We start from the raw sequence: 8,536 nt of genomic DNA, 5'->3' as shown, positions 1-8,536 counted from the left end.
CTAGATCTTACTTTCCTGAACAGCATCCTGGGGAGGGGGTGCTCTAATGATTTGGATAAGTTACTCAAGTCCATGAAAACAGTAAGTCAAGGAACTAAAATAGCTGACCAACTGAAAACTTTTTCATTGATGTGAGAGCATCAAGCAGACTCTCGGATGCAGACTGGAAACTCTTTCTTTCTACTTCTTTTATAATTGATATATTTGTCAGACACAGAGAGAACACAAGCAGGGGGAGCTGCAGGCAGAGGGAGAAGCAGGCTCCCTGCTGAGCAGGGAGCCCAAAGCAGGACTTGATCCCAGGACCCTGGGATCATGACCTGAGCGAATGGCAGACACTTAATGGACTGAGCCACCCAGGTGTCCCCTGGGAACTCTTTCTTAAGGACAAACACATGTGAAGGTACTTGCAAACATTCTCTTTCATCTGCTTAGCAACACTGCACAGTGAGATGCGTCATCGCTGTTTTATAGATGGGAAAGTTGGATTCCAGAGAAGGGGAGTGACTTACCCAACATCACACTGTAAGGGTCAGAATCAGACTCAAACCCAACACTGACTGACCCTCTGTGGTAGGGCCCTTCTGCTACCCCCGTTTCCATTACTCGGCAACAGTGGGTTCAACGTCTGGTCCCCAGACCTGCAGCATCAGCAGCACCTGGAAACGTATTCGAAATGCAAGTTCTGGGGCCCCACCCCAGATCTAGTGAATCAGACAGTCTGGGAATGGATCCCAGCTAGCAGCGGCTTTAAGCTTTCCAGGTGATTCTAATACATGCACAAGCTTGCGAGCCTCTGTGCTGCAGATCCAAGCCTGATGAGATGCAGGGGAGGAGGGGGTGGTGTCCACCAGGTGTGACTAGAAGCCCATCGCACTCAAAAATATTCCAGCCTTCCATGCTAGCTGCAATTCCAGCACAGGTGTCCCTCCCTGAACATGATGCTGTGGGACCTTGACCCTCAAAAGGCGGAAACTAGGAACAGCCCCCGTATCACCTGGGAGCTTATTAGAAATGCAGAATTCAAAGCCACACATCAGAATCTACTACAGACCTATTACATCAGCACCCACATATTGAAAATATTCAGATGTATGTTAGAGCCTGAGAAATACTGTAGTTGAGTGAGCACTAGGTTGAGAATCTTCATTCCTGAGTATAAATTCCAACTTCACTACTTTCTTAGACTTCTCAGGCCACTCAGTTCCTAACTCAACAGGGAAAACCTTCAGAACCTCGAGAATATGTGCCAGAGTTCCCTCCGGGAAGCTCATACAGGTGAGTCTCAGCCAGCCTCTAATTCTTGTTGAGACCCTGCCCTTCACGCTGAGAGATGTCCTGGGACTGTGACACTACCCTGAGAGTTTTCTGTGAGTAGACAAAACCAAGAAAGAGCAAGGAAAGATTACATCGCCTGAAACAGAGAGGCTGCATGGGTGGGGCAAGGTGAGGACAGGAGGGGTGGGCTAGAGTCTGAGAAAACAGCAAAGGGTGAGGGGCAGAAAGGAGGAAGTCAGTGGCTTAGAAGATTACGTCTGCACACACCAGGCTAGTGCATCACGCTGGGCAACTTCTACGATGCTGAGCCCATTCCTACTACTTGGTTAGGGTTCTGCCTCAGTCTCCCACTTGGCCTTCCAGGTGCCTGCCCAAGCCCCATCCGTAAGCCTGATGACCAGTCTGCTCCCTACCCCACCCATGACTATCCATCATCCACAGCTGCTCTTGGCTTTCCCCCTCTTCCCATTGTTCACTAGGTCCCGTTTGCCTTACAGCCAAGACCATCTGAAGTATAACTAGATCTTACAGAAATAAGAAGCCTGGAGAGGGATCTGGCAGACAGGGAGGGAAAAGCTGACATAGATTTCAGAAATAGCTGAGAAAAACCTCCCAAGAGATCACGGAGGAGAGAATGGAACGAGAGAAGCTCAATACTGGGGTAAAACCATATGTACTTTGGGGGAAATCTAATATGCATATGTCCAGGACTTTTAAATCACCAGAATACTTTTTGGTGACAGCCATTTGATATCCAGGAAGCCTTTGGTTATATTTTAGTAGGCTTCATTAAACCCTTTATTTTCAACATCAGGAAATTGTGTTCTGCCAAGAAGAGATTACTCGGACATCAGGTTAAAGCCTCTAAGATTCCAGAAATAGTCTAATGTGGCCCAACCCATTGTGGGACCCACTGGTACTGAGCCTGGCACTTCTCTCTGGGTTTTTCTCGATCTGTTTCCTTTCTGAATCCGGGTGTGTTAGTCAGCTCGGGCTGCCATCATGCCAGGATACCACAGACTGGGTGGCTTGAACAGCAGATATCCATTTTCTCACAGTTCTGGAGACTGAAAGTACAAGGTCAAGGTGCTGGCGGGTTGGTTTCTGGTGAGGTCTTGCTTCCTGTCCCCCGCTCTCTTGCTGTGTCTCTATGGGGTCTTTCCTTTGTGTGTGCACTGAGAGAAAAAGAGAGAGCTCTGGTGTTTCTTCCTCTTATAAGGACACCAGTCCTACTGAATTAGGGCTCACCCATGTCACCTTCTTTTACCTTAATTACCTCTATAAAGGCCCTATCTCCAAATATAGTCACATTGGAAATTAGGGCTTCATCATACGGCTCTGGGGAAGGGAGACACAGTTCAGTCCATAACACTAGGGTTGAGAAGCCAGGCTCCAATCAGTCCACAAGATGCAGCAAGTGGAGCACAGCTAGTATTGGTGGGTTGTCCCTAAAGCCTACAACCCCAAAGAGTAGAGATGAGTGTCCTCACCTCTGGACCTCGGTTTCCTCCTTTGTAAGAAATGAAGTGAGATAAAGCCTTGTTGTAGTACTAGAGCCCCTAGATACTGATTCTGGCTCTGCCACCATCCAGCTGAGTGTCTTTGGATAAGCACAGCTTTCCTATGACCCATTTTTTCCACATAAGAAGAGGTGTCATCACGCCCATTAGGATGGCTACTATCAAAAGAACAGTGGGGCGCCTGGGTGGCTCAGTCAGTTGAGTGTCCAACTCTTGATTTCAGCTCAGGTCATGATCTCAGGGTCCTGGGATGGCGCCCCGTGTCGGGCTCCACGCTCAGCGTGGCGTCTGCTTGAGATTCTCTCTCCCTCTCCCTCTACCCCCCCACTCGTGCTATCTCTCTCTTAAATAAATAAATAAATCTTAAAAAAAAAACAAAACAGAAAACAACAAGTGCTGGCAAGGATGTGGAGAAGTTGGAGCCCTTGTGCACTGTTGGTAGAAATGTAAAATGGCACAGTCAGTGTGGAAAACAGTCTGGCAATTCTTCAAAAAAGTTAAATACAGAATTACCATGTGATCCAGCAATCCCACCTCTGGATATCTACCCGAAAGAAGTGAAAGTTGGAACTCAGATATTTGTACAGGAACGTGCATAGCAGCATTTGCAAAAAAGTGGAAACAACCCCAATGTTCACTGATGGATGAAGGCATAAACAAAACATGGTATATACAGACAATGGAATATTTTGCAGCCTTAAAACGGAAGGAAATCTTGTTATACGCTACAGCATGGATGAACCTTGAGGATGTTATGCTAAGTGAAATAAGCCAGTCACAAAAGAACAAATACTGTATGATTCCACTTCTATGCGGTCCCTAGGGTAGTCAAAATCATAGAGACAGAAAGAATAGTGGTTGCCAGGGGCTGGGAGGAAGGTGGAATGGGGACTTGGTGTTTAATGGGGACAGAGTTCTGGTTTGGGAAAGATGAGAAAGTTCTGGAGATGGAAAATAAAGAGGAATCATGGGTCTGAGTCTAGGGGGGTCATGTAGCCCTGAAATTCTATGCCTCTTAATGCTAACAAAGCATAAGAGGAGATTCCTCTTCTCCTTCCCCAAATGGCAAAATCAAATCCTCAGCCTCTTTCCAGCCTGTGCTTCCCAGACCTGTATGGGGAAGAAACACCTGATGAGAATCTGTGGGTTTAGCCAGTCTTTAGTCTTCTTGCGGGGGCAGAGGGGGTAGTGGAAGCCCTTGAAGAAACTTGCACTTTCGGGCAGCTTGTCACAAGTATTTTGTGATCCTTGGAGGGATAAAATTCTTTAAAAGTTCTTAAAAATCAGGGTTCTTGTCCTTTTGGGCAAGTCCTGCTTATTTCTGAGCTGGGCAAGGCTGCTGGTGCATTGACTCAGGAAAACTCAACTTGGAGCCCATCTGTTCAGTATTTGAAGCAAAATCATGGGAAGTACTCAGGCTGAAAATTGGTTTGGGGTTTTGGCAGTTTTTCCAGAAACAAAATCCTTCAACCACCATGCAGATGAGTGTAGTAGGTTCATACACACTGCCCCGTGAAAACACACCAAATATCATCTTTTGCTTTCCTGATCTTTGGGCATTCTAATTTCAGATGTCTGCCCTTCCAATGTGAACAGTGGCTGTCAGTTTAAATACCAGACTCTTGACTCAGGGTATCCTTAAAGGACCAGAGGGGTTGGCAGCAATCCAAAGGAATGATTTCAAACCTGGGTGCCCACCTCTGCTGCTGATAATTCCATGGAAATCCCTGCCAGAATACATCTGAAGCGGGTTGGGTGTGATTTCTGCAGGTTCAAGCCCATGCCCCGCACCGCCCCCTCCCCATCTCCTTCAAATCCCAGGGCTGAGGCTGCACTGATCTCCAAAAGCCTACATGCCACCCAAGGGTGAGGATACCTGTCTTGTTCACCAGAGTATCCTCAGCTTGGGAGCAAACCAGAAGCTCAGTAAATATCTACTGAGTTTAATTGAATGTCCTCTTGGGTGGTATAGAGAATGGAGCATACAGATCAAAATGTTAATTCCAAATAAGCCAATTGAAACACAAATCTTCCCAGCTAAGTACACAAAGAAGAAACACTCCGAACTGGTTCCTTGCGCTAATTAAGATCCAAATTTTAAACCCTAAAATCACTGTATTATTTTTGACCTAGAATTATTAATCCTGAAAGACAAAGACAATTATAATGAGTCGTTGGTGATTCACTTTCTTCATCTGCGTTTACCTCCTTTAGCCAATTTCCTCTAACAAATGACAAAGTCAGAGCAGGGGATCTCTACGCAGCCCAAACAGACCTGCCAAGCCCATGTGAGACAGTAAGGCCAGGCTGTGGGTTCACCCACCGGCCCACCTTATCCCTAAATATTGAAAGCCCCAGGTCCCCCTCTAGGTATGTTTCTGAACGAGCTCCTTTGTTCATCAACTTGGGTAAAATCCTTGCGTTTTGCGTTACACCTGGCACTTTCCAAAGCATTTTGATATGTATCCATATCACTTTATTCTCACAACCACCTAGTGAAATCAAAAGGATCTCCATTTTGCAGAGAAGATGGAGGCATGGAGAAATCATGTGATCTTCTCTCTTGAATTAAGAGCATGGTTTGCATCCTAATTCCTTCCCTGCTTCTCTGACTGCATCATTTCCGATTTTAATGCACATTTATAGGCTTAAAACTTAGTAGTGCCCTGCCAGTTTTTAAAAATAATGTATTCACCATGCCTTGGGCACACAATAGCCAATGCAAACACCCAGGATGCCTGTTAGCTGCAATCACTTCTCTTGTGGAGCAAGAGACTTTTTCTGAGTTAGCAAGCTTCTTAGACTCCATGCTGTCCACCTCTTTGGTTGCTAAGCACAGAATTCATTTCAGGAATTGGGAGACTTAAGGTCTGAATTCACAGAAAGGGCAACTCAGGACCCACCAAAGAGCTGGACCTCAGGAATTACAGGGAGTGATGCATGGTCCTGGGTCCAAAGTGGCCCAGGGCCTGCAGCAGCCGAAGTCTGTAAAACTTCGCCCTGGTCTAGGACTTTCCTGTTAATAAGACTCAGCTCTCAGGGAGACTGTTCAGGGTGTTTCTTTCTGTCTTGCCTTTGCCTGCCGGATGCTTTAGTGCTGCTCAGAAGGTGTGGAGCTAATGAAGTCAGCACATTAAGTGAAATTCCAGTAGAGTCAAAATGTGCCCTTGAAAATTCTTGAAGTCTCCTGGAGAGTTCAGTTGATGTGCGATGCATACAGCCCCATTTAGTTACATGCAGAATGTACGGGGTACAATCCTTGCTGAAGTTTTTTTCTCTGGCACTGTCCTTTAAACCTTCCCGGTAGGGGGTATCCTTCTCCTGTCCCCGGATGGACACTTGGGCAGTCCCTGGATTTTTAATTAAGATAAAATTCACATAACATAAAATTACTCAATAACCATTTAAAGTGAACAATTCAGTGGCGTTTCATACATTCACTCACTTGTGCAACCACCCCTTCCATCTAGTTCCAAGACATTTTCAGCACCCCAAAAGGAAACTCCATACCCATCAGCAGTTATTCCCCATTCCCCCCGGCCCCCTGCACCCTAGCCCCTGGCAACAGTAGTCCACTTTCTATCCCTATGGATTTACCTCTTCTGGGTATTTCATTTAAATGGAATCCTACAAAATGTGACCTTTGTGTCTGGCTTCTTTCACTTAGGATATTCTCGAGGCTCCTTCTTTTCCTCAGCCCCCCGATTTTTGCCGATTCTTTGGTTTCAAAAAGTCCTCCAGCAAATTTCTTTGCGAACATGGTCTCAGTTCAGAAATTCAACTCTCAGCGCCAATCAACGGTTACGTCTTCTTAAGGTAAGACTTCCGTGTCACCTCCTGCCTCCAGTCCCACCACCTCCCTTGGGGAAGGCAGGCTGTGGTCCTTCTTCTCTCCCTCCCTCCTCCTCCCCAGTTTGCTAACTCCAGCTCCTGGTTTCTGGCCCCCCATGGGTTGGAGAACATGGAAGAAAGCCCGGAAAGGGGGCACGGGAGCAGAAGATTTACTACTTGATTGGCACGGGAGGAAAACAGCCACAAGAGCTCTGAGTCTGATTCTACTGCACACCTTTCTTGAACGGGCCTTTCTCTGGGCCCTTCAGAGGCTCCTGCCCGGCCTCTGCAATTGCAAACACCTTGGTGTGGGCAATACATTCTGTGCTTTTCCTGTGTTCCATGCACTCCACACAGTCACCATGGTGCCCCATGGCCTTTCTAATAGTCCTCTGAGCAGCATTGAAAACTCTCAGACTGGTCTCTCTCCCATGAATTTGGGGGCTACCAAAAATAATTGAAATTACATAGAAACATTTAGCTATTGATCTACAAATGGGTTTTACTACGTTTGTGGACCTATAAAACTATAGAACTGTAAACTAGTCCTATTCAAAATTATACTTAAAAAGAAAATTCTCGGGGTACCTGTGTGGCTCAGTCGGTTGAGCGTCCAACTCTTGGTTTCGGCTCAGGTGGAGATCTTAGGGTCATGAGATCGAGCCCCTCGTCAGGCTCTGTGCTGGGCACGGAGCCTGCTTGAGATTCTCTCTCCTGCTCTCTCTCTCTCTCTGCCCCTCCCCACCCCCACTCACGCTCTCTCTCTAAAAAAATAATAATAATAATAATAATTAAAAAAACAAAAAAAACCTCAAAATAAAAATGACATATATCTGTATCTACATATGTCTGAGCGAAATTTTAAAAGCATTTATACTAATTTTGTGAACATTTAAAAAACATTAGAAGAGTAATTACTGGGTACACAGTCAAGTACTTGAATCCATTTTGTAGCTAATTCTAATAGCGTATCACATTCTTCTGAAGAAGATGCTTTGTTTTGTTTTATTTTTTCCAGTTTGGGCTCATTATTTTTAGATTTTCATAACAGCCTGAAATTGTCTTCAAAGTTGCATTTACTTGTTAATAAATTTGAAACTGTTGATATCTTCAAAATATCATGGTCTACCCTGTGTAGACCATGATATTTTTAACTGAGAAAATATTCTTTGCAGGTGCTGAGATGCCTGGTGAGCTCAAAGGAAACTCTGTTAAATGAAGAATAGCCTCATTTCTTTTTTTTTTAAAGATTTTATGTATTTATCTGAGAGAGAGAAAGCAGGGGTGGGGGGTGGAGAGAGACGGTAGAGGGAGAGAGAAACCAAGCAGACTCCACACTGAGCACGGAGCCTGACATGGGCTCAGTCTCAGGACCCTGAGATTATGACCTGCGCCGAAATCAAGAGTCAGATGCTCAACCCGCTGAGCCACCCAGGTGCCCCAAGGATAGCCCCATTTCTAACATATTTCATATCATAATGTGTAGTATTTTAGCCCAAATATTTTCACAGGCACAGTCTCTTTGCCTCCTTCCAGATTACTTTTCTTTGGTGAGTACTGATACAAGATAAAAAAGCATCAGAGAAGAGATCTCTATTTACAACTCTTTCGAATATTTTGCTGAACTTAGATCATCGGCCTTTCTGGTTCCATTCTGGTATAGAATATAAATGTATACAATTAAAAAGAGAAGCTCCATCCAAAGCATCTGGCTGGAGCTGAACATCCCCCAGCACAGGTGTAGGTTATGCTATGGACATTCTCATCCTTGACTTTGCCCAGTTCCTCCCTCCCTTTTTTAGAGGCAAGTTTCGTTTTTTTTTTTTTAATTTTTTTATTGTTATGTTAATCCCCATACATTACATCATTAGTTTTAGATGTAGTGTTCCATGATTCATTGTTTGTGC

Source organism: Phoca vitulina, unplaced genomic scaffold (assembly GCF_004348235.1).
Source record: "Phoca vitulina isolate PV1807 unplaced genomic scaffold, GSC_HSeal_1.0 scaffold7, whole genome shotgun sequence".
Classification (NCBI taxonomy): Eukaryota; Metazoa; Chordata; class Mammalia; order Carnivora; family Phocidae; genus Phoca; species Phoca vitulina.
The sequence above is the reverse complement of the archived record's forward strand: the minus strand, read 5'-3'. Positions refer to the sequence as shown.